Source organism: Callospermophilus lateralis, chromosome 2, assembly GCF_048772815.1.
Source record: "Callospermophilus lateralis isolate mCalLat2 chromosome 2, mCalLat2.hap1, whole genome shotgun sequence".
NCBI classification, from domain to species: domain Eukaryota; kingdom Metazoa; phylum Chordata; class Mammalia; order Rodentia; family Sciuridae; genus Callospermophilus; species Callospermophilus lateralis.
The window spans coordinates 64,300,259-64,328,062 of NC_135306.1; the positions used below are offsets into that span (position 1 = coordinate 64,300,259).

Genomic DNA, 27,804 nt, shown 5'->3' on the forward strand with positions numbered 1-27,804 from the left:
AGTGAGGGCCGGACACGCTCCGACCTCCCTACCTCTCCGCGCCAAACCGCTGCGGGTCCGCGGGAGGCCCGCCCGCTGCCCACACGCGCCCCAGGCTCGCCTTCTCTAAGATGGCGGCGGAGGCAGCTAGCTCACACCCCGCCGCCCGCGCTTCCCGGAGTCGTGGCCTCAGGAGGCGGGAGTAGAATAGGGCGCAGACAACAGAAAGGAAAGGGCAGCTCGGACCCTCCAGTCCAAAGAGGGACCCAAAGAGTCTAGTAAAGGGATAAGCCAGGAGGCAAACACTACCAGGAACACCGCTGGCGATTCACGTACGAAGCAGTGCCACATCCGGGCCCTCCGCCGAGCCCGCCCCGGAAATGATGTTTGGGGGGGGGGGTCGAAGGCCGTTCTTCAAAGTGGATGCTTCCCCCGCCATAGCTCGTCTCCTCACAAAGTGCCTGGGATCGCTTACTATTCCCATCCCTGGTTTAGCCATTACTCTCTCATGGCTCTGGTGCTTCTCTGCACAAAGCTGGCTGCCGTGACCGGCAATTCTGGCTTTACAGAAAGTATTCCTCGCATTCTAACTCTAAAGTCTCCTCGGCTTGACCAAATTGTGTAGTAGCGTTCGTCCGGGAGGACTTTTAGTGACGGCAGGCCTGGCCAAACCTAAGCGCACTTCTTCGGAGTCCCTAAATCAGAATCCCGTGCTCTCGCCATCTATCCGCCCGCCCGGGTTCGGAGCCTTGTCAGTCAGGGTGGTGAGCCCGCCCCTTCCGGCGACTCCGCCGGCCCGCCTCCTCCCCTCTTCCCTCCCCCACCCCTCCCCGTGCGAGTGTCTCCCTCTCCCTCTCGCTCCCTCTCTCTCTCCCTCTCTCTCTCTTTTGTGAGTTATAGCAACCGTTGCCTTGTGAATCAAGCGCCATAGTCACCGTAGTCCTGGCGACTGTTACCCATCAACAACAACTACTCCTCTCCTCCTCCTCCTCCTCCTCTTCCTCCTCCTCCTCCCCACCACCACCATCTCCATCACCCACCAACAACACCACAATAATCCACAGCCAAGGTGAATATTCTTCGGTCTCTACATGTGTGTGGGAGCGTGTGGATGCGTGTGAACGCGTGTGTCCGTGCGTGTGTGTGTTCGTGTGTGCGAGCGGAGCGTGGCTGTGCGGGGTCTCACTCCTGACACCGGGCTGCTGCTGCGCCGCGGCAGCCGAGGGGCTCTGTCCCCGGCTTGTTTACAATGGACCCTGCGCGCCGCGGCGGGGTCGGGGGTGTGGGCGCCGCGCTGCCCGCTGGCCCTCCCCGGCCCTCGGCGGCCGCACTTCAGGGATGAGCGGGAGCGCGGGGGGCTGAGAGCCGAGCGGGAGAGGGAGCCACAGTTTTCCGATGCGGATGCTGGATCTTTCCCTTAGGTCTGGTGAGAGGAGGAGGGTCAGGTGAAGAGATAAGGGATTTTTTTTGCCCCCGTTCTTTTTCAAAGCTGCTTGTTTCCTTTTTCTTTGAAAACCGAAATAGATAACAATGTGCGGCCGGGTGGGGGGACCCAAGAGGTGGTGTTTTGTTGTTGTTGTTGTTCACTTGTGGGGCCTTGTTATGGGTTTTGTTATTTTTATCCTCATACATCCGTGAACTTTTCCCACCGCCTATTCCCTTCATTTTTGCCCCTCTTTGCTTGGTGCTAAATGAGCTACTCTTCTTTGACCATCATCAGCTTCATGGTTTTCTTTTTTCTTTTAAAATTGTATTTTCTTTGTGCTGCAAACAGTCTTAATATCCATTCAGCACTCTTCCCCCCCCCCCCCCCCCCCCGCGCGCCCCAACCCCTTGCACTTACATTGAAACCCGGGGCCTCTTCGCTGGGCTCTCTGTTGCACAGGGAAAGAGATTTTTTTTTTTTTTTTTTTTTTTTAAAGTCAGTCTCTGTCTCTCTCTTTTGGGGTGTGTGTGTGTGTGTGTGTGCGCGCGCGCGCTTGTGATTTAAACCGGATGCAGGGTATCTGTTGTACTTGGGTTAGTAGTTATTGACAGTGCTTTATCCTTGTGGAGATGGGAGGGAGTAGTAGTGAGGTTCCATTTCACTTTGATGAACCTCCCCTCCCGACAGTGGAGTGTTAACAATTTTCATTGTGGTTATGAGACTTCGTGTGTGATGAACAAGGAAAGGACACAAGGAAGCTTTCGAGAACTCACTTCACAATGTTATTTGTGACAGTTACGGTACTTTAAGAGGTTTTTTTTTTTTTTTTCATCATTTCCCTTTGAGAGTTGAAATTGAAGTCAAGTTGTTCATAAAGAATGCATGAAGCTTCTCAACTTGAAACGTGTGTATATTTCACTTTCTTTGTGGTTGTTAAGATCTAGGCATGTGTGTACTTAACATATTATTTACTTTTTTATTTTCTTTGGACAGTGAACTTAAACCTGCTAGGAAGAGGGAACATCTTCTTCTTTTTTTTTTTCCCCCAAGAAAATGTTTTTCTCTGCAGATTTGAGTACTTATCAGTCCTCAAGTAGTAGGGTTCTTGATTAAAGCTAACCTGGTTTTACAGATCTCTTAATTTTGTTCATTTTTCAGTCTAACTTTTAATTGATTATCAGTCAAAAGTATTGTTAATGAAGGTATACTAAAACAGATATAATGTAATATTATAGTTGCACATATTGTAATTTCCAATTTAGATTTTAAAATACTTATTTAAACAGTATTCTTTGTAACAGCAAACATATATTGATTAACTGACAGCAGCCTGTGAATAATATGACAGCATTAATTATTCTTGAGATTGTCAATGAGTAAGTTGGGTAATTATAATGCTATTTAGGCTAATATTTTAAAATAGGAGTTAGGGATTTAATAAGACTTCCTTTTTCGTTTTCTTGTGATTCCTATTTTAAATGCAGATGATATTTTATTTGAAAGGAAGTTTTCTTCAGCACTCACATCTCTTTCTAATCATCCCCTCCCCAACCTAAATTCCATGAAAATTTCTCTGACTAACTTGTATTTTTTTTTTCTGTTCAGATGAGTGTCAAATGCCTGAACACTTTTGGATGGTGAAGCTCCTGGGTCCTATAAACTGTCTCTGAAGTTAATAGGAGTTTTGCTGTCTTGGGATAGTTTTAGATCTTATGCCATTTACATAAGTTTCAGTCAAGTAGATTATATATATTCTACAATGTTATATTTAGTATTTTTATTTGCAGTGTCTAAAAACATTTTGAGGCATTTTACTTGTGTATTTTAGATTTTCTAAAATTTAAATTTAGGTTCACAAACTGATTTGAAAGCAGAGTTTAAATTGAATTTGACTTCTTAACCAATTTTAAAGCATGCATGTGGTATAAAAGTTGCTGTTAGAGATACTTAGGGCTCAAGTAAATGAAAATTATACATATGGATTGGTTAAATAATAATCATAAATAGTAACAAGACAAATGACATTTAAAATTAAATACAGAGGTAAATACTCAGCATTTAGTTCATTCTTTCTGTAATATTTTTCCTAGAAGAGTGTATGTTATGTGTTGGTATTGCTTTCAGTTTTTAGACTATCAGAAATCTGTGAAAGTAATCATGCTTTCAAACTATATTCACTAGTAACTTTGTTTGAGTAGCTAAATATCGTTTATTTTATATTATAAAGTTTTTCAGTCTTTTTGTATTGTTTTTCCTATGAATTATATTAAACCATATAGGACATAGGCATAGTAAATTTACATGTATGTAGTAAACTAATAATGTATTCCTAGAAGTTTGCATCGTTTTACAACGTTTTCATTATATAGAGGTAGTTGTGCCTGATTTCTGAATACTGTGTTATTCTTCAGAATTCAAATAGTCTTGTACTCTACTTAGGTACTCAATTAAAAGGTTTATAGTTTAAAAGCTTGAAATTCTTTAACCTTAAACAATTTTTTTAACCTTTAACAAATTTATTGGTAATTTTTTTTTTAACCATTAAAAAATAACAAAAAACCGAATGAATCCTAAGATAGTTGCCATGCACTATTTGAATGATAAGGTTACTTTTGGGTGATGTTTTTCATTATTCTGGAGAAAGTTGGTATTATATATGCATTCCTCTAAACTTCCAACTCAGGCATAATAAGTATCACTGTATTTTCAAACTGTAGGTGGTACATAATTTTGCTTTTCAGATTTTAAATTATGTGTATGTTTGTGTATATTTTTAAAGGATGGGTGTCAGGTGTGTAGTAAGAGTTAATTTTTTTTTCCCCTGATCTGAGCAGTCTAATAGGATTGTTACTTTGTTGTTAATATCTACACTGAGAATATAAGAAATGAAAATACTAAATAAGTAGACTTTTTAAATGATGAATATGCTGGTTGTTTATTCTTGTATGTTGAGCATCTGACTAAATATCCTTTGTTCTCAGTTACTTTATAAAAATAGTTTGCTTAAGTAAATCATTTGCCTTTAACTCTTTGGATATTCTAGTAGCTACCACAAAATGGCTTATAAATTCCTTGTTGTTCACAGGTGCATAGTGTTCCCATATTTTGGAAATCCAAGATAAGTAGATTTGACTAAATCTAGTGTGTTAGAGACAGATGGCTGCTTTAAACAGGTGTCACTTTGATTTTTTTACTGCATTGTGTTGGGACTTCCACAGGGGTTCACAAAAGGGCTGTCTAAAGCAGGTGGCATCCTTTGCTTTTGTCTTTGGTTAGGTATTTTAGAGTTAATTATTTTCCTAGGAAGAGTTTTTTTTTTTTTTAAAGTAAAATTTTTGTACTGTCCTACTGAAGATTGGTCATAGCTCATGTCTAAGTATCCCTGTATTTTCAAGCTGTAGAACTTGTAGATGCTTTTATAAAGTATTTATCAATTTTTACAAATAATGACAAATTCTCTTTGAGTCCAGAAAAAGAATGTGGAAGCTCCTTACACATTCAAAGGTCAAATTTATCTGAAGCAAAAGGATTTGACTAAAGTGAAATTTGGTTAACATGATAAGTCAATTTTAACCATTTCATGCTTAGAATAATTTTTTTGGATGTTATTTTAATTTGAGCAATATGTTTTAGAAACAGATTTTTTTTTGTTAGTTTCATATTTTAAAACAAAAAATTTCCTGACCTATTTTAGTTGCTGCTATAAAATTTGTAGAGTTCTTTTAAAATGAAAATTGTTTTTAAGCATTAGAGTTTAAAAATATATGCTGGAGTAAATAAAAGAGTATCAACCTATTGATTTCTAAGGTTTATTTTTACTCTGTGATTCCATCGCTTTTTTTTGTAGGAATTTTGCACATCTTATAACAGATGCACCAGAGGGTGCTGTGCTGTTATCAATATTAGATTATTATAACTAAAAATGTGAAATGATTAGCACTTTTATTTAAAGAAAAAATTTTAATTACCTATGTATTCAAATATATAGTCTTATTTCTGTGGAGTTTAAAATTTAATGTACTGTCTCATTGGCACTTTTATATTGAAGTATGTGTATTATTGCAACATATAGCATACTAAAGTTGAAATCTTTGTAGTCAATGTCATCAGTAGTCCTTAAAAATTAAAATATATGCAGATTTTTGAATCTCAAAAATTTATTTTAACTTGAGAAAATATAACCTGGTGTTTTGGTTTTCTAAAATTTGATATTGCTGGCACATATCAGTATATTACATGTTCTTGTAACACTTTTATATAGCATAATTAGTGATAGACTTTCATGGCATAATGTTCAGATATACACCTGAAAAGTATGAATATTTATGGTGGCTAAGTGAAGGCAAATATGGTGGTTATCATGCTTAATAATCAAAAATAATAATATAAAAATTATCTAGATAGATCAGTTCCTGCTTTATGCTGTTGGAGTAGTCTGGCTTGTTTTTTTTTTTTTTTGTAATTATTGATTTTATTTTTTAAATGCATGACAGTGGGATGCATTACAATTTTTATTACACACATAGATCTGGCTTGGTTTTTGAATTCTGCTTATTATCAGCAAAGTTTTAGATTCTCTGCCTTACTCTGCCTTATACTTCTAAAGTAAGAACAATTTTCTGTATCGGAAGAGATTTTTTTAGAGCTGTTGAATCTGGTATTTTGGGCTGCTTCTTGCACATCAGTTCTTTTCACAACAATATACTCTCAAAGGTGAATACTGACACAGTGGTGTCTTCCCCAAGTAAACTTTGAAAGGTAAAGTTTCATTAAAGGAACTTTTAATTCTTGATCATGGATGCATTCCATATTAAACTATAATCAGCTAATGGTGATAATTTTAAAAAGTAACTTTATAAAGTATAACAATTTATGTGGTGGAATGTGTCAAAGAATATAAAAAGTCACTAGAGAGTAACAATATTTTTAAATACTGGTCTTAACTAAAGAAGGTTAGGCATTTTTTCTGTAAAAAAAAATATAGTCCCACAGTTTACTAGTTAGTCAATGACACCGTGATTTTTAAAAGTATATGGCAAATTGTATTGTTTAGAAATCTTTATATTTGAAGTTTTAGGTTTCATATCAAAGTACAGCATGTACATCATTGAAATGATCAGTTAAAAAACTGCGTTGTATTTAGAGTATCAATACAAAAATGCATGGTTTGAATATATTAAAGGCTAGGAACACAGGCTTGGAGTCAGATTTCAGATAATCTTTTTAGTTATATGACTTGGGACAAGTTATTTGCCTTCACTTAGCCTCAGTTTTCTCATTTGAAAAATAGGGTAAATCTTAGGGTTTTTGTGAAAGTTAAAAGATAATTTATGTAATGTAGGTTAGTTAGTCTTTGTTTTGGAATACCTGTTGGTTATTTTTATTAGGAAATGTTTAGATACCTATTATAACCTTTTTGCTACTTAGTTATCATTCGAACATGATCCTTGGTGACCATTTATTTTCTAATGTGGCTGAAGTTCTGAAAGACTTTGTCCACTAGTCCAAGTCCAAGTTATTAAGTAATTATTCTTTTTTCTCTCCTTTTAAAAATAAAACAAGACCATGAAGATATCTCTCAGTCACAGGTTTGGATTGCCATTTGATAATCAGTCTTGTTACCTCATTGAATTAAAAGAATGTTAGTCCAAAATTATGTTTTAGTTTTACTCTGCAGCCATATTAGAGTGGGGCTCCTTCTACTACATTCACATACTTCCTCTGGTCTAGGGATTTCAGATTAAGAGCTAATGATGTAACATTTCATTGTCTTACACTTCCCATTGTTCATTTCATTATCCTATTTAGATTTTCCTCTTCACGTTTCACGTGAATTTGTTTGAGATCATTTTGTGCCTTATTTATAAACTTCATGTTAAATCTAGTCATTACTATATAATAGGATATTCTAGTCAATTTTATAAAGATGAGTTGTTCAAGGAATTATTCTGCAGGTCTATAATATATTGCTTATAATTGTTATTTACTGAGGGTATGAAATGTGTGAAGTCAGCTCTGGTCTTCCTATAACAATAAGGAATTTTGGAATTAATTTGCTAACTCCTATCTTAGATTGTAAAGTTATCTTTGAACATTATCCAGAATAATATATGAAATTACAGAGGGGAAATGTCTTCTCTGGCTTCCTTTCTTTGGATGTTAGAAATGTTTAGCATTTTGAAGTTGGAAGCTATATATAAAGTTGCTGTTTGGTAATTTGATACATTTTTATTCTTTTGAGCAATTTGATTAAGAATGAAATGTTTTTCTTATTTTAGAGTGATTTAAATGGTTTTAGTCTTTGTCAAAGTAGAAAAATTATGTTTAACGCATTCCATTTGAAAAATTTGTCTGATAGTCATCTTTTTCCCCCAAAGTATTGTATATTGTACCAACTTTTTGTTTGCCTTTCACTTTACCTGCTCCTATCTTCCCCCATCTTGTGTTTAATTAATTATATGACCCCCCTTTACATTATTTTTATAATTAGCCCCATCACATAAATGAGACTTACTCTCAACTCAGCCATCTCCTCTGCTTGTGAATTTGACACATTTTAAAGAAACTTTTCAAAAAAGTCTAGGAAATAGGGCTTTACATGGGAAGATTATTTTCAGTCATCTATTATTTTCTTATAATATTCATCTGACTACTCTCTTATTTCACTAATGATGTACTTAAGTGTAGTTTTGATTCAGAATTCTCCCTCATCATGAATTTGTTCTTGCCTCTAGCTAAGTATTTTAGGGTTAATCTCTAGTTCAGTCTCTAGTTTGCACAGTCACATATGCCTGTCTGTTGCTGACTCTTTTAACTCCTGGATTCTTTCTCATTTAGAAATACCCAGTCAATACAACTTGTCTTTATTTTATATTGCTTGGATAAGGAGTCCCAGAGGTTCTTGACGTTTCCTGTTTAGGCAAAAATAGGTATGGGATAATAGGAACTGAATCAGTGATAAGAGAGTAAGAAAAACTAAGTGTATTAGTTGATGAGAGGAGACAGATAAAATAAGATGTGTTAGAAAAGGAAATGAGAGACAGTGACTAGGTTGAGAAATTAAGGACTTCAAAAGTACCAGCAAAAAAGTATAAAGAGGAGACAACAAAAGTACTCAGTTTGCCCCTAAGTGTAAAATCTTAGCCTAGTCACTTAAATTCTGTAGGTCTCAGCCTTTCCTTCTGTAAAATGAAACAGTAGAACTTTGTAATCTCCAAAGCTCTTTCCAACACTAATAGTCTCTGATTCCATGCCAAAATTGGCACTGGGAAAAGGAAGCATGCCAATAACATAGAGCCAGGAATTGGTGATTGCTTTACCTATGTTCTGAAAGGCTAGCATGTTGCTTGCCCTTGCTGCTTCTAATAACAACAACAAAGAAATAAAACTCTAAACCTGATACTAGGATAATGACCATACCTATGGCAAAGTGTCAGAAGGTTCTACCATTTCAGTGGTTCTAGTAGAGAGGATGGCCAAGTGCCCTGATTTGCTCACCCACATAGGAATTATCTGAGCCTCACAGCTTGAGTTCCTGCTGGAGCCAGCTTCACTACGTATGTGTGCCAGACAAGTGTCTGACAGTTGGGGCTCCTGCCTGTTGCTCACCAATGAGTTATTTAAAACTGGACATAATTTCACAAGTATGTGGATAGATGAGAGAGAGAGACAGACAGACCAGAAGCACTAGAAAGTATTTAGGTTTCTATTGATTTCATTTTTTACATTTCTCTATTTATAAAATCCTTGACTTTTTCATGCCCTCCCCCCCCCCCCCCAATACTATTCAACTGGTGTTTGAAATGAGCTCAAATCCTGTCAAGGTCTGGGCAAGTTCAGACACTCTTTGGACTACTTTGAAGCCCTGGTCTGGAAGCATTGCCATCATCCACACTAGTCTTCTCTTATATTTCTCCACTAGTAATAATTATTACTTTTATTTTGAATATGGCTTGTTCTTCTTAGATAATTTTTTTTTTTTTATAAATGGAATGCTTCACAAATTTGCATGTTATTCTTGTGTTGGGGCCATGATACTCTCTGTATCATTCCAATTTTAGTGTATGTGCTGTGGAAGTGAGCATGATAATCATTCTTTTAATTCAGATTTGGTATCAGAAAAACTGTTATGTCTTTTGGTTAAGTCATCTGCATTTTCATAAAATTTTAATGTGGTAAGTAGATGTCAGAATTTTTAGAGCAGGACTAGCTAAGAACAGAAGCATTTTTGCTTAATTCAGGAAAAGTCACATATTCTACTATACCTCAATTCTTTTGCCAGACTAATAGGGGAGTGTATGAAAGATTAAGAGACTCTAATTACTATTATTATTAAGTTAAATATTTTTAGTTGTTAATGAACCTTTATTTTATCTATCTATGTATCTATTTATTTATTTATATGTGGTGCTAAGAATTGAACCCAGTGCCTCACTAGTGCTAGGCAAGTGCTCTACCCCTGAGCTACAACCCCAGCCCCATTATTATAATTTTTAAAAATTATTTTTGAGTGCTATTTTTAGTTGGTTAATGTAAAAACATTCACGTTTCTGAACTACATTCAGATTTGTATGCTTAATAGCATATGTTTATTTCAATATAACATTATCCTTAGAATGCATCTGGTTCTCTTAATTTTCAGTCATTTAGTGTACCTTAATTTGCAAAACCATTTTAGAGTTGCATATTACTTGACTTGTGAGTTAAGTTTCTTTCTTCCATACTTTAGTTATGGAATAATGGGAGATGTTGCTATAGTAGAGTGGGAAGAAGCAGATAATATTTAAAAATCATATCCTGTTTTTCTTATTGATACCAGTGCCTTATATATTCTTCCCAGTTCATTTTCCTGGATTGTGAAGTTTTGATGGGGTTAGGACTCCAGATAGGCATTGTGAAGTAACTTAGAAAATCCACCATCTTTTCCAAATTTCTTCTCTTTTCTGCTAGACTATTGTACTGAGAACATATATTTTTTGTGAGAGTAGGCATTTTATTACTTTAATAAAATACTTATTACATTATTAAATTATTCTAAAGTTTGAGTGTATTTCTACTTTGTGGTTCCTTATCTTCTACACATTGAATATATCTGTAAATGTCTGTTCATTAGGATACTAGTGGATATAAAACAATATCTTTCTCTTTTAAGGAGGCTGTATTTTGATTTAGTCATGCACAGATTCAGATAGGTAGGAATAAAATAATGAAATAATGAGAAAAACTAGTTCATGCATTAAATGATTCCCTAAATCTTTCTCTTAAAATTTTGCTGTAGATAGGTGATTTTGTGGTATAATTTTTGAAATAAAACCTAGGTTTTTCTTCTGCTACTGGTGTTGACATTTTAAATAACCCAAGAGTATATCTGTAACAACAGGCTTTTATTGATTATATCTGATAACAATCTAAGAGAGGAGTTTTGATGAACTGTCAGCTTAAGGGTCATTAATAAAAAAACATAAGTAACTAATAATCTGGAAATCACTTCTAAAGCTTTAAATGTGTAACATGTATTTGACTGTGCCTCAGTGAGAACCCAATATGAAAAATTTATACACAGAGACCAGATAAACTTAGATTCTTTGTTTTACAACTTGATTCTGAATGCTTCTAAAAAGGGTGTTTAAAAATGCTTTACATTTTTATGGTATACTTATAACATGGAATTTAACTTAAAACTGTTTTGTATATATGAGTGTTTATGTGTGTATACTTTTAGAAAGTCATTTTAATGATATATGGCTTAGTGCTGTAGAACTTACCAGTACCTTTTTTTTTTTTTTTTTTTTTTGCTTACTGGTTTTTGAATTATATATCTTGGAATAGTATTAGGGACATTTAATATTTACCTCAGTGCTATTTTCTGGAGACAAAGAAAATCAGGGGAATGGTTTAAGTTCTTTGAATTACTTTTGTGTGATATTAGAAATAGTTTTTAATAGTGCCTCACATTACCTGATGAGTTTTAGAGGTATTTTTAGTTCATAAAGGCCATGAATGTTGAATTGAATTAAATTATAGTTAAAGAGAAAAAAATGTAATTAATTTAAATTATAGTAGGATAAAAAATTGTGCTGCTGGATCAACATTTGATCTGTTCCTTTATTTTTTAGAAGTCTGCTGAGTTTTGAAATTTAAAACCTTTAAATAATATTGAATGAGTAAAGCTATATAATAGATGTGGATTTATATTTCAGGAAAGGTATAAGAACCATAAGGCTTTGAAGTGAGGAGGGATTTTTAAAAATCTTTGAACTTGGAAAGAGATGTATTTTAATATTTTAACTGGGTTAGGATTGCCTGAGCACATTTGAGTTTGAGAGGAATGCAAGTGACCATGGCCTGGAGATAAAGATCAGAGTAATTTGTGAGAGAAAGTCATATTAGGGACCCTGGTATTCTACTCACCTGCAGCCTGCTGCACTGGATAAACTTAGAAGTAATTATTTTTGTTGCATGACATAAGCCTATAAAATTATGTTTTTTTTTATTTCCATTGCTGTGTGGAATTTCCCAAATATGTATTTTATGTGATCTTTGGAAATTCCAGCTTACCTTTTGGGTTACAAACCTTAGAAATAATGCCAATAGATGGCACATTACCTAGAACACCAGCTTAATCTGAAAGACTGAGGTAAAAATGAAGGTAAATGGGAGCGGGATTGTGTAATTGAAAAACACTAGAATGTGAACAGTTGCTAGTACAATGTAAAGAAAAAGAAGGATCATATCAGGGCCCACGTGTGAATCCTGGTTTGCTATATTCAACATATCTAATAATAATGTAGCTATTACTGACAATATTTGTATTATTTGTTTCAAAAATATTATAGCAAAGGTCTAAGTAATACCTGGATATATCACTATATAAGTTTTTTTGTTTAATATTAGCTTTAATACAGCTTTAAATTTGATTAATTAAATGATTTACATCAATGTGTTTTTAGTACCAATTCTTTTTTACATTAATATCATTAACATTTAGAAATACTGAAATGGCTTAGATACCCATTGGTTCTAAAGGAGGATTTTGAAAGAAAAGATAGACAATGGGGTATTAGATGCAAAATTGCATATTCTCAGGTATGTGGACATATTTTTTAAGATTTCAAATTGTAAAAGACTTCAGAAATGATAGATGATATCCTTGGGAATCTGCAAGAATAAAAAAGAAAATGGAGTTGGTTGAAATTAATAGAGAATTTGGAAATTAAAAATAAGGTGATTAGATGGTAAACCACTCTGAATGGGGAAATAATTTGAATTAGCAATTGTTTTTGTTGGTGGGTTTTTTTTTTTTTTTTTTTTTGGTACTGGGGCTTTAACCCAGGGGCATTTACCACTGGCTATATTCCCAACCCTTTTCATTTTGTTTCAGGGTCTCACTAAGTTGCTGAGGCTGGTTTCAAACCTGTGATCCTCCTACCTCAGCTTCCTGAATAGCTGGGATTACAGGTGTGCTCCACCACATAAGGAGAACCATCAGTTTTTAACCTTATTACTATTTTAAATAGTGGAAGTGGAGGAAAAGATTATGCTTTTTTTTTTTTTAGCATTTTCTTCTTTTTTTAATTAATTTTTTAAAATTTATATGGCAGCGTAATGCATTACAATTCTTATTACACATAGAGCACAGGTTTTCATATCTCTGGTTGTATACAAAGTATATTCACACCAATTCATGTCTTCATACATGTATTTTGGATAATAATGTTCATCACATTCCACTATCATTTCTAACCCCATGTCCCTACCATTCCCTTTCCACCCCTCTGCCCTATCTAGAGTTCATCTCTTCCTCCAGTGCTCCCCCTCCCTGCCCCACTATGAATCAGCCTCCTTATATCAGAGAAAACATTCAGCATTTGGTTGTTTTGGGATTGGCTAACTTCACTTAACATTATCTTCTCTAACTCCATCCATTTATCTGCAAATGCTATGATTTTATTCTCTTTTATTGCTGAGTAATATTCCATTGTGTTTACATGATATATATGCCACATTTTTTTTAATCCATCCATTCATCTATTGAAGGGAATGGTACCACACTTTTTCTTCTTTTTAATTAGTTGTGAATATTTACAATAAGGTTCTCTGCCTTTTTTTTTTTTTTTTTTTGGCACCATGAATTAAATCCAACACTGAACCATATCCGCAGCCCTTTTAAAATATTTTATTTAGAGAGAGGGTCTCAAGGAGTTGTTTAGGACCTTACTAAGTTGCTGAGTCTGGCTTTGAGCTCACAGTCCTCCTGCCTTAGCCTCCCAAACTGCTGGGATTACAGGCATGCGCCATTACACACCTGGAAGGTTCTGGAACCTTTGTCTTTTACGGTATGAAGTTTGACTTTCTAGATGGTATATATAGAAAAGCATTAAGTTGATATGTTGAATCAGGTGTTCTTGTAATTACTATGAAAAAATAACAAAATATTTTCCTTTGGGATATCTGCTTTTCTGATATCTAAAACAGTTTATGTTTGGGAAACCAATATATATTGAAACACTGTATACCATAAAGTACATATTCTTAAAACTTTCTGCATTTTGAAATATTTAAAACTCATATTAAGGTAGAATAATATATGTACTCATCACATAGATATAAAAATTATTATTTTTTACTGTTCTTAAAGGTATAAAATTTGAAATATTTGTTTATTGAAATAAAATTGAATCCTTCTTGAATTCTGTGTTGCTTTGAAAATTTTTAAATCTTATGTTAAGAACAGATTCAGTGTAGACTTAAATTAATGCTTATGTTGAGGGCAAAATATTTAAAAGTGATTATCTTCATATTGTTTCAGCATTAAATTAGGAAGGTTGATTTTACTTGCTGGTTAAGTCTTTTGTTTAGTAATTTCAGCCTCCTGGTTTTGAAATGTGGTAAAAAAGTAGCAAGCACAAGGACAGAAGCTCTTGTTTGCAGGATGCAGAAAGAAAACTGTCTTGAGATATACTTCTCAGATGTGAAATGGAATTAATCTTTTGTTTGTCATTGTTTTAACTTCTTTGGGTAGGTTTGGGTAAATAGTTATAATCATTTTGTAAGTTGATAAAGGAAAAGAGCCTACTGTCTTCTGGTATGTTTCCTTCAAAGTTAGCTGCTCAGTTAGTGGGACATATTTTAAGTTGTTTATAGTAGAATATAAAGGAAGAGACACACAAAAGCTAGTGTACTAATAATTTGTGATAGCATTGAAAGCTGTTTAATATTTTCTTATTTATTATCTTCAGTAATGAGGAGATCCCTAATTTTTTTTTATCCTACTGAGGCCAGATAGAAGGAAGCACATTTCTAATTTTAAAGTCTATAGCAAACAACAACAAAAACAAAAAACACCTTAAACATTGTTTATGTTGAACTAATGTGTATAATAAAATAATAATTAATGGCATTTGAATATACAACAAATGTAGATTTAAATCTCTTGATTTAAAATACTATATTGTTAGAAACTAAATGACAGCATGAAAAAATAAATACATTAAATAAGGTCTCTATTTTTAATTTGTGTATAACTTTAATTACTAAATTTCTGTGTGATCCAGTGTGCATTAGAAATGTATGTGACATTAGAAGATTTTGTAGCAGTCTTTTAAATATTTCTATTCCAGGATAACTATCCATACTGAATAGTAAAGTGATGTGCAATAACTAAAACTATGCTCTAATTAAATGATTTTATCCCATAACTAACTACCATTTCTTTTCTCAAAGGGCTATATTTAATTCTTTTTGCCATTAGGAAATACCTATGCTAAGTGATCCTGGATATTAGATTTTCATGCTTTTCAGAAGTAGATGGAAGACGTAGTATAAGAAGAAAACACCAGTACAATGTTTAATGAGTCAGTATTGAACCAAACATAAATGTAACCCTGCAAAAAAAAAATCATTAAATATATATGCTAATTTCAGTAATATTTGTAGTACATTTTGTTATGAATGTAATGCAATATCAATTTCAACATTATAACAACTCTCTATGCTTTCAGATTCCTTATACTTAAAATCAAAATCAAATTGTTATATTTTTTTTCTTTCTTTCCTTTTTTTTTGTAGCAGGGATGGAACCTAGGGGTGCTTTACCACTGAGCTACATCTCCAGTTCTTGTTTTTTATTTTGAGACGGTCTTGCTAGCTTGCTGAGGCTGGCCTTGAATTTGTGATTCTCCTGCCTCAGCTTCCTCAGTTGCTAGGATTATAGGCATGTGCCACTGCAACTTGTTTATTTGGCTTTTTAAAAAATATAGTTTTCTAGTTGTAGATGGACATAACTTTAATTATTTATTTATTTTTATGTGGTGCTGAGGATTGAACCCAATGCCTCACACGTGCTAGGCGAGCGCTTCACTACTGAGCCACAAACCAGCCCATGCTTATTTGGCTTTTTATTGTTTTATATTCCATGTAGTATTTTCTGTGCTTTTAGATATCTCATACTTAAATTCAAAGTATAATTTTATTTGGCATTTTATTATTTTATGTTTCATATATTATCAATAAAAGCACAGGTACCAGGCTCAGTGGCACCGCCTGTAGTTCCAGTGACATGGGATATTGAGGAAGGAGTATACAAGTTCAGAAGTGGCCTCATTAACTTAGCAAGTCCGTGTCTCAAAAAATGAAAAGGAATGACAATGTGGCTCTGTGGCTAAGCTCCCGTGGGTTTAATCCCCGGTACCAATAATGCCAAGAATAAACAAAGAAGAACAAACCACAGGCAATTTTTATTCTAGCATTTAAAGATCATTTTCTTTTAAAATATAACTGCCAGTATATTTAAATTTGTGATGTCATTAAGATAAATATAATAATTTATATTATGTGATAACAATTCTCACATTTCCAACATGAGAATATTGATCTACTTATTCTATAATAGCAATTTCCTAACAGCAAACAAAGTTTAATAGTCTTATTAGGAAGAAGACCATCTCTATATGTAAAAGAGCTTTATCCAAGCATTGACCTATGTTTAGAACTTGACTCTGTTTGCATAGTAGCCAAGCTTTTGGAGCTGGAACCTCAAACCCCCTTTATTGACTGTCTTCATTCCTCAAGGACTCAATTTCAGCCTTTCTTCCTGTCTCTGCTAAACTATTCTATTGCCATTTTCCTTTGTCCCTCTACTATGTCTGGCCCAGCATAGCAGACCAAAAGAAGCAGCCAGAGGGCTACAGTAGAGATTAGACAAGTGAAATGGTCCCTTAGTAGAGTTACACATGCTTTTAAATGGCACAAATATATAGGATTTCAATAAGAGACATAATTAGGATTTTACTTTAGCATCAGAGTTTTTAAGTCAGGATGGACTCTGGAGATTGTTTAGTTACTGGTGCCTACCTTCTACTTATTTACATAAGAAAACTGAGGTTAAGTGACTTGAGGTTAAGTGACTCTGATAAATGTTACATATACATTATCAGAGCTGAGGCTGTAGAACCCCAGACTCCTCATTCCTCACTTTGACAAATATCCTTGTCTTTTAGTTAGTGTAAACTCTGCTTAGCATTTAGTACTCAGAATATTTGTTATTTTATCTATAACTTTCTTCATAATTTTTCTAGAAAAAGAAAATTAAAGATTTTAAAAAAATTCTTGTTATTTGTATTTTCTCTTACTGGATATTAATGATGTATATATAACTAATGTATTGTATAAGTAATTATCAGGTTGACATGTACCTCTTTACTCTTTCTGCCCCCCTTTCCTCCTTCCTTCCTTTCCCTCCTTACTCCTTCCTTCCTTTTGTGGTGGGGGTTGAACCCAGGGCCTTACCCATGGTAAGCATTGGCTCTACCACTGAGTTACTTTCCCAGCCCTACTTTTCACTTCTTTGATAAAGATAAAGGTGATTCTAAACATTCTGAAGATTGTTATAACAATCCATTTATTAATTTTAAATATGGAAACATTTGTTCCTGTAGGTCATTCACTTGTGGAATAAAAGCAAAGTACTGGCAGCTCATAGAGGTAGGACAAGCTGAGGCTTGCCCTGTTGGGCTTTAAAGGTGTTGCTGCACTCTTGAGTGCTCCAGCAGAATGAATATGTGAATGGGCTGCCCTTCATTCCACAGCAATTAGAAGCAATACCAGCATCCATGCTATTATATGACTCTTTATTTTCTTAATCTGAATTTTTGGAAAGATATCTTGTTCATTGATAATAGTATGAGACTGTTATAAGAATAAGTAAGAACCAAGATATAGTTTTACTCTTACCTGTTTTAGAATTTAAAGTAAATCAGTGAGCCAAGACTTTAACTTAGTTTTGATATCCTTTCTGTGATAAAGATGAACAATTTGAGTGCTGACATTGTTAATTATTTGAAACAAACCATCTAAGAGACACCAAAACAATGACAATGGAACTTTCAAACAGAATCTGATTTTTTTTTGCAGTCTCATTTGTGGTACCAAATCTGAAAGGATACATTTATATAAAACAAGAGTAGGTTTCCTATGGGGGAAACCATTTGTCATTTGCTCTTAACAAGGCAAATCCCCATAGACAAGCCTTCTTGTAAAACTGTTCCCATTGGATTTATCCTCACTTCAATAAAAAAAGGAGATATGATAAACAAAGATATGATGAAATATTAGTTAGTTCTTGCATTTTTGCCTAAAACTTATTTATAGTTTTAGAAAAATGTAATGTTGATATACATTAGTAGACAGTATATACTCTATTACGTTGCTTTTGCTTTTGGTTTATGAAGAAAAACTTTTTTTTTTTTTTTAAGGGGGAAGGGATCTAAGTAACTTACTTTTTGATATAACTGTATTTCCTATTTGCTGATAAGTGTGCTGGCCCATAAAATAGATCAGAAAGTGCATGTATTGAAAGCATAATTCACATGACCAGAAAGTGTTAAAATACTTTAAAGTCTTAAATTGAGGTTTGGATTTAGAGATTAAATTGTTAGAATAAATATTAAATTGTTATTTATTTTGGACATAAAGAGGAAAAATCTCAAATAGGGAATGTGTTCTTACTATATGAATTTACAAATTTGAGTAATTTTTGCTTAAACTTTAAAAATATGGCTTAATAGAATCCTTCATAAAAGAGGTTCTTTGGGTTTTTACAAATAGGTTCAGAGTCTTGTTTCACTGGATCAGACTCTCAGAATTCTTCATGGCCTATTTGTCAGAATTGTTTAAGAAATATTCAGTGCCATGATGTGCCATAAAACGACTTGACTTTGCTGTTTGGAAGGTTATGGTCTCATGTTCATTTTCAAACTTTATTATTCTACTCAGTAACTTCCCTTTCCTGACAAGCATGGTTTATGGTATTGTGTATTAGTTAAGAGGCTAAACTCTGAAATGAACAACACCTGAATTTGAATTTCAGCTCTGCTACTTCCTAGTAGTTTAACCTTGAACAGATTACTTAAACTCCATGAAGTAAGATTAATAAAATAAAACTTAATTGTTTTGAAGATACATTATATACTGTAGGTAAAAAAACACTGCCTGACACATGTGTGCTCAATAAATGATCATTGCTCTTCATAGATTGTGTGGTTTCCTGAATTATGCCTTGTCATTTATTTTGTCTAAAATTTGGTTCTTACCTTTTTGTTGTTGTGGCGGTAATTGAATCGGGGGTCCTGCATGCTAGACAAGCATTCTACTGCTGAGCTACATCCCTATTCCTTTTTATTTTTTGCTTTCAGAGAGGGTCTCCTAAGTTGTCCAGGCTGACCTTGAATTTGAGATCCTCCTGCTTCAGTCTCTGATAGCTAGGATTATAGTGGCATACCACCCTGCCTGAGGTTCTTATCCTTTTATTCTACTGAGAACATGTTTTCTACCCTACTTAAACTTCTTTCTTCTAAAGTTAGATTTAGGGCTGGGTGGAAGAGCTCTGGCTTAACATGCCTGAGGCCCTGCAATCTTCTCTGTGAAAGCAGTGTAGAGTTAAAGTGATCCTTAACTTGATGGGTCACTTAAAATGATTTTCTTAACTTCTTAGCATACCTGCTAGGGCTTGGGAATTTGATTAGATTTTTGTTTATTTGCAAATATTTAATCTTTTCAAATTGTTTATAAGCTTCTTAAAGGCAGAAGATTATATAATAGAGTTTTAAATTCAGTCAGAGACTCAAGGTCCTTTTCTGATAGAAGGAAATCCACAATGGATATTTGTCGATTAAGCAAAACCCATTTAACTAACATTTGCCATTTTTTTAAAAAATAGTGATCATTATAGCAAGGCAGTTTTATTACTTCCATTGGATTTATTTGCTTTCTTTTGTTCAAAACATATTAAGTGGTGTGAAGTAATGAATTTTGGATATTTTATCAAATACAGGGTCTTCTAGTGAGCAGTAGCTTTTGGCTGACTTTAGGTCTCTTCTGACCTTTTCAAGTGATATTTTGTAACTCTCTATATATGCATTTCACCTATCTATCTGAAATTTTATATTTGCTTGGGCTTTATTTAGTGTTTAAGAAAACTAATTTCTTTGTTTCATAAGTTGGGGAATAGTTTATTAAATCAAGTACCTTCAATTTTAGTTGTGGCAGAATTTTCTAATGCTGCTTACAATAGGAAAAACACAGGGGTGTTATTGGAATTTTTCTTTTTTCATTTTGTTTAATAATAACTTTAAATTTTTTTTTCTAATTAGTTCTACATGACAGTAGAACACATTTTATTTCATTTACACAAATGGAGCACAACTTTTCATTTCACTGCTTGTACATAGTGTAGAGTTGCCTCAGTTGTGAAATTATACATGTACCTAGTGTAATGATGTTCTCATTCCACCACCTTTCCTACCCCCTTGTCCCTTCCCTACCGCCCCCCACCCCCTACCCCTTTGCCCAATCCAAAGAGAACTTTGCTTTTTAGTGGACTATGTTGAATACCTCAGACCTTTCATGTTTCTCCTTTGCTGCTTAATTTCACTATGCACACTGGGATGTTAAAAGTGCAGCATCACAACTTGAGTTCCAGGGTTGTACCAAGGCAGTTGATTTAAATAATAATAATAATTTAGGAAACTGAAAAAATTTCTGTTGGAAAAAAAAGTCTGCAATAATCAGATGTGTTGTTGCATTTGAGATATTTCAATTAAGGTTGAACAATGGAAATATAGGGTTATCTGCTTTAATGTCTACTAGAGAATTTATTTTGGTAAACCTTTATTTTTATATAAAACTCATTCATAAATCCATATAGCCCTTTTAAAATTTTATTGTAAAATTTTTAGAAGGAATTAATATTTATAGCAACCTAGGATAGGCACAGCATGCTGCAAATAGCAGAAGTTAGAGAAAGAAATCAATTTGACCACATACAAAATGCCAAATTCTATGAAAAGAAAAATCTAGACTAAAAAACACTTGTCATAAGGCCAAAGGAAAAACATTCTTCACATTAAAAGATGTTACAAATAAATAAGAAAAATACCAAACTATATCAAAATAAAAGTGAAGGATTAATGAAGTTTTAAAAGAAATATATATTCAGTAGCTACTATAACACTAATAATAGAACATGGGAACATGTGGAATAGTAAACAGGCAACCAAATGAAATATGTTATAAATCTATACCCATCCAACCCTCTTTAATCAGTGTATTTTTATCACGTACCATCTCATAAGATACCGAGTTTATTATCAGTTACGATGTCATTTTAACTTTTTCTAGACCCAAGGGATGCCTTTCAATTTCTGTAACAGAAATTTAAGTTATCTGCTTATTTAACTTTTTATATTAGTTTAGGCAAATACTGGTACATTACAATATGGGCTAAGAAATGAGCTGCCGTGGAAGATTTGTCAGTGAACAAAACTGATCAGGCCTCTCATCTGAGAAACTAACATTCGAACATTTTGGGGATGAGAAACAAAATGAATAGATATATAGTATATATAGATGGTTATAAATGCTAAGGAGAGAAATAAGAAGGATAGAGAAGATAGATGATGGGGTAGAGAAATTGCAGTATTAAGTAGGGTGATTAAGAAGACCTTACAGAGAAGGTAACATTTGAACAAAGAAATGAAGAAGGTAAGTTTTTGATAATTTCTTCAAATATTTATTATAATAATGCTTTTGATTGATGCCTTTCTGCTATATTAGTCATGATTTTTTTAAAACATCTATCCTTAAGTACTTCCTGCCTTTCTTGTTACCACCTTTTATCATTTTTATATATGCTTTCTTATATATGCATGCATTTTTGTGTGCATATAAAAGTATCAACATCTATACCTATATGATACAATGAATAGTATTGTGATTTGCTGTAAGGAATAAGCAGATTGAGATCATTTCAAAATTGAATCAAGTCCACTTTGCCTGCTTCAAAGTGGGAGGTTCTTCTGAAACACAAGTGTTATAAAGTATCCTAATATGGCTATAATTCACAAAGTAGGAACAAAACAAGTGTTGGTGAAAACGTGGAGAAACCGAGTCCCTTCTACGTTGCTAGTGAGAATAATAAAAGATGCAGCTACTGTAGAAAAGAGTTTTTCAATAAGTAAAACAGAATTACCATATGACTCAACAACCTCATCCATGGATTTATATACCCCAAATCATTGAATCAGAAGCTCAGATACTTATATAACACATTTTTAGCAACAGTATTTATAAATAACCAAGAGGTAGAAACAACCCAAATGTACAATAAACCAGTTGTGCCAGTTACAAAATTATAAATATACCTTAAAAATTTGAACAGAATTTACACATGAAGTATTAAATGTAAAAATGATAATGGATATATAGAAATTAGAATTTGCTGGAATGCAGTTTGATTAGTTAATCCCCAGATTGGCTAATCTTAACTGGAACAGCACCTTTGCATATGATAGTTTCTATGATAATGATTCTCTTTCATGTCTTATAAAATGTGAAAGTAGAATTGTTTATATAGATAATAGGTATCATTATCTAGTATCTTTACTCACAATTTAATGATTATAAATAAATTTTGTAATTTTACAAATAAATTTAATGAAAATGAATTAAATTTATAAAATTTTTCATATGCAAAAAGACAAATGAGGGGTTATTTAGATAAATAAAAACTAATGGAGACAAATTGTCTTGAGTTGTTATTTTGACAAATAGATTGTTATGGTGATATTTTGGGATTGTCATTGTGCTAATGTCAAAATCATATTTTCTATTTCAGTTCAGCATCAAATATTCAGTATTATTTGCCTGTCATCTATTGTGAACTGCATAGTTTCACATATGAAGTTATTGTACTCTATGGAAAACTTGAAAAATAGTATAAATATAATTAATATTAATATTTGTTTTAACGTGCTTAAAGAAGTAGAAAATTCTCTGGAATCCTAAAACAAAAAAAAACGACCTTTCTCTGTTTGTATGTAATTTCATATATTTACATGTGTGTGTGTATAAATATAAATATGTATGTATAGACGTATATATATATTTAATCATGGTTTCCATTGTTAAAGGCTAGTTCAGTGATTATAATTGCAAATATGCCCAGGTGAGTCAGCTGTGCACATATTTTAGCAATCTCTGGGCCAGACTCTATTGAACATGAGTACCTGATTATTACTGACACTAAAGAAATAAGTAATTAATTAAAGAAGCCAAATTTAGTATTACCACTTGTACCACTACCATGTTTATGAAAAAATACATAAGGTATAAGATTGAGTCTACTCTTATGTTTTTTCCCCAAATATAAATGTGTGTGTATATGTATGTATATACACACACACATACACACACACATACATATTCATATTCACAAATAAATTCTTTTTGCAGTTTTGGGTATTGAACTCAGCGCTCCATGAATAGCTAGGCAAACACAGTACTATCACTGAGCTATATCCTCAGGCCCAGCTACCTCCAACTTTTTTGTTAAGGAAAAATTTAAACATAATACGGTAATAGAGCAGTACAATGAAATTATGAAATGTGAATTCCCATTTATCAGTCACTCTGCTTTCATAATTAATAGCTCACGGTTATCTTTTTTCAGATTCCTTTACTTCCCACCTATCTGATTATTTTTCCCCGCACTTTTTACCTTTGGAAAGGAGCTTCAGCACAGTGAGTCAGGGTTAGATTGTCAAGTCTATTGCCCTGCCTTACATGTTGTGCCACCTCCCTGATGGATAGAGGGTGGATGAAAATAAATCATGAAAATAATAAATGTTTATTGTTTTTTTAAAATGTTTTTTTCTTTTAGTTGTCAATGGACCTTTACTTTATTCAGATGTGGTACCGAGAATCGAACTCAGTGCCTCACACATGCTAGGCAAGCACTCTACCACTGAGCCACAGCCCCATCTCCTGTTTATTGGTTTTTTAACCAAGTATCATTTAAAATTTTGAATTGTGAACTTTGGTATTTCTGGTCCTAGATTTTTAGTTGGAATTAGATAGAATTTTTCAAATTTAATATAGATTCCACAAAGACCATTTGCTAATGTTTATAAAGTTACATTTACTTTTTTATTAATGTGTTTTTTTAAATGCTTTCTAAACATTTCTTATATGTTTTTCTTCCAAGAAAACTGTGAGATATCTGAGGTTGTCTTTTTTGTCACTTGAAATGTGATGCACAATGAAATGATCTCTTGGATTTGTATGATGAGCTTTAGGATGCCATTTTAGTTTCTTCAGTTATTTATTTAAAAAAAACTATTGCTCCAATACCATTTTAAAAAGTTGAATGTATAAAAATGAATAATAGTTGAAAAGTGAAAGTGTTTTTATTTAAAAAATTCTCAGTGTTTTTATTTGACAATTATACTTCATATCATTCTTATAAATTTCTTTTTTATTTGTACTATGGATTTAACTTGGGGACACTTACCACTGAGCCACATCCCCAGCCCTTTCTTACTTTTTATTTTGAGGCAGGGTTTCACTAAATTGCTGAGGGCCTCAGTAAGTTGCTGAGGCTGCCCTCCAACTTGCAATCCTTCTGCTTCAGCCTTCTGCATCGCTGGAACCACAGGCATGTTTCAGTATGCCTGACTGTCCTCTTATAAATTTTTAAAGACCTTTAGTGGACAAATTATGAAAAATAATATGAAATTAGAAAATAAGGAAATATTGTGTCAGAAGAAAGGAAAAAAGTATTAATGACAATCATTTTAATATGATAAAAAGATAGGATTAAGTGTAGTCATGAGTTCTAACCTATATCATTGGTTAGCAACCCTAATTATGTGATATACCAAAGAATTTATAATTCTTAATTTCATGAAATTTAAAAAATCAGAATTCACTTCTTTTTTAGCAGGCTTCATTGAGGGTTTTGCTTTTTTTTTTTTTTTTTTTTTAAATTAAGGGTACTATACATGGTGATGAATCAAATGGGATGTTATAAATCCAAGAAAACTAGAATTTGAAAAGAGGCATAATTGCGAAGTTGAATGTATTATTCTCTGTCACTGAATATTGTGTAGTTTCCCTTAATTATGGCATGCTTTATAATTACATTGCAGTTTTGTAGCTTTGAGGACCTAATGGATATCAGAGGTCACTTTCCAACAGCACTTCTGGTATTGGATATCTATTTCTGTTGCTTTTATTTCCACACCAGCAAGGATCCTAAGTGTTTAGAACTTTGATTGTTTTAGGTCAGAACAGAATTATTTGTAATGTCTTTGACTAGTAATTGACCAAGCATTAAATAACTACTTTGGAAGTTAACACATTTGCCTGACAGTGTTCTGGGAATAATATACTTATAAGTCAAATATGACTTTAATAATTCTTTTTACCTCTGTGTGTGTGATGTTTTAATGTTTTGGTCTTGTTTGGGGAGGGGGAAATTAAAATTATAATTATTACAAAGTATTCAAATTACTTCGTAAAGTTAAGTGTATTCTAAATGTTCAATTGCTTTTTTACACCCTAATTTGTGTACTGACTTCACTGAACCTTTTTTTTTTTTTTTTTAAACTGGGTATTGAATTTAGGGCCTTGAGTATGCTGTATCCCCAGCTCTATATCACTGAGTCTTTTAAAAACGAATTTTCTGAGTTGTTGGATGCTTTCTTTGGAAGTAAAACTGGCTTGGCAAATATATAATGATTGAATACAAATTTTCATATAGTTCTCCTTTTCCTTCACACCTGTAAAATAAATCTGCAATTCCTCTTTCAGTTTTTTTTCTAATGTGTTCTTATCGCTATCATTTTTTTCCTTCCCATTACTCTGTCTGCATCTCTTTACTTATAGACTGTTTTAGTTCTAAACTTTATTAGTCAACCCATTCTCTTCATGTTACAGCCTGAGTTCTTTGGTCAGATGTTGTCTTTGCACCTCTCAAACTGCTTCAGCTCTCCTTTATTATAGAATTCTTTGTCTTTCATTTTGGATAGTTGTTCCACATTCCTCTGTTTGTTGCTTCTGGGTAGGTTTAGAGAAATAATTTTCTTTACTTCTATGGTGTATAAAGAGAAGAAATAAAAGCAACCATTGAAGGACAGATTAACATGGCTCTTTAAAAAAGAATAAGGTAGTGCACTTGGCAGATTAAAAAGTGTTCCCAGCTCAGAGTAAATAGGTAGAGGTGCTCAGGGTTGCTAGAAATATGGGGAAAATGTCTTTTTTTCTTATTTTTAAATTTATTTTTAACTTTCAAATTTGCAAGCATATTAATATAACCATATCCTTGGAAAGTTCTGGATATATTTTTGTAGGATATCTATTACTAAATAACTTATTTTTGTTTTTCTATGTGATCAGTGTCATTTTATGGTATGACAGCTTCATCTTTTTCTCAAAATACTTTGTGAAAAAGGCCAGTCAATTACAAGCAGGTAAGTCAATGCAGTTTCTTATTTTACAGAGGAGTTAGCTGTCCTCCTTTAACCTCTGCTACTGTTCAAAGTCTGTTTTACACAATTTGGTTAGAAGTATTTTATTGATAGACACTATTCTTCTCACTTATATTTTGGTAATGCTGTCTACTATTAAAAAATTGATGTAACTTTTAAATGTTTAAAATTATCAACTGTGCATAGGATAGACTAGGCTTAGATCTAATATGAAATCACTACTGATTAAATGGGATTTTTTAAAAGCTCAAATTGTCATTTTTTTAATAAAATTAAATTTAGAATTTCTTCACTTTTTCAATAGTCTCATTTGTACTAATTTTGTAACTTCTAGATTCCTAAGTTTATTTTCTATTGTTTATAGAAATACCGTAGTTTTTTTTTTTTAAGTTAGAAGTATTTTGTCCTACAAGTTCCCCTACCCCTGAAACTTGCCTCGTTCATTTATATCAGTTATTTATGTCAATTATAACCTTTTAGGGGGGACTGTTTAGAAATAAAAAACTTGGGGATGGTAGGTGGTATAATTGAAATGTAGATCATAATCTATTCTTTGTTTGTTTTACCAAATTAGGTAGGGATTCTGAGGGTACATTTTGAATATTTGTTTATATTTAGCATTTTGTTCCTTTGTTAGAAATCTCTCAGTGTGACTTGGTTTTAATAGGATGTGTGTAGAATTGTGGGCCGATCACTCTTGAAAAGTATTAAGCCCCTTAAACATACTGGTCAGCCCCCTAGAAGGAAACCTACAGGTTTATTAGCACTCCTTAGCTTGAAAGCACAGCATACCCTTTTAGGTTGCACAGCAACAGACTCCTAGCAACCATAATAGATTGAATTTCTAAGAGTGACCAGGCCGGATGTAATAATAAAGCAAGAGGTACAAACAGTTGTCATGGTTTTCTTTTCACAGTGAGCTAGTTTGATTTGGGGACATTTAGCTTTTAAAAAATGGACAAACTTCTTTTAAAACTATGGTTTGTGCATAGAACTTCTGATATTAAAATAGAAATAATAGAACCAAATTTAAAGAGCCATTGGTAAATAATATGTTCAAAATTAAAAACAACAAAAAGTTAAAAGGGTTATTATTTTCAACAGTTTATCATAAGCTGAAAATTGCACTATGATTAAAATAATTATAATGTACTTTTTTAAAATTAAAAGCATTATATTATGCTTCTCTGAGATCCTCTATTTTTATTTTTCTGCAACTCCCTGTAGTTTTATACATGTGATTTAAGTTGATGTTTACATAAAATGAATGATTATAAAACATTTTAAAATTTACCTAAGAAAACTGTCTATGTGAACTGTATATATATATTTTAAAATTATATACTAATGACTAAGGGAGCAGAGAATTTATTAATGAAGAGACTAAAGTGGTAAGATATACAGTCTTTCACAATGGCAGTAAAAGTATTATTACATTTCGAAAGGTATAAAATTGTGCTATAATTTTGTTAGCATTTCCCCTTTGGAGCCTTTAGTATGTGTGTGTTAATGTAGCCCAGAAAAGGAGATTAATTCAGATACATTCATATCCTGAAACAGGATGCTTCCACCAAAAGA

The 27,804-nt window shown here is 33.2% G+C and overlaps 1 protein-coding gene and 1 non-coding gene across 2 annotated transcripts in view; one reads left to right on the forward strand and one right to left on the reverse strand.

Moving 5' to 3' along the window:
* Positions 1-893: 893 nt before the first annotated feature.
* Rfx3 (regulatory factor X3) overlaps positions 894-27,804 on the forward strand; it is a 310,795-nt gene continuing 283,884 nt past the window's right edge. The window contains exon 1 of the mRNA XM_076843440.2: positions 894-1,048. The gene's annotated coding sequence lies outside the window, so the exon portion shown is untranslated. The remainder of the gene's footprint in view (positions 1,049-27,804) is intronic.
* On the reverse strand, positions 9,386-9,489 carry LOC143393206 (U6 spliceosomal RNA). The gene has a single exon (XR_013090513.1). It is a non-coding gene; the product is annotated as a U6 spliceosomal RNA (small nuclear RNA).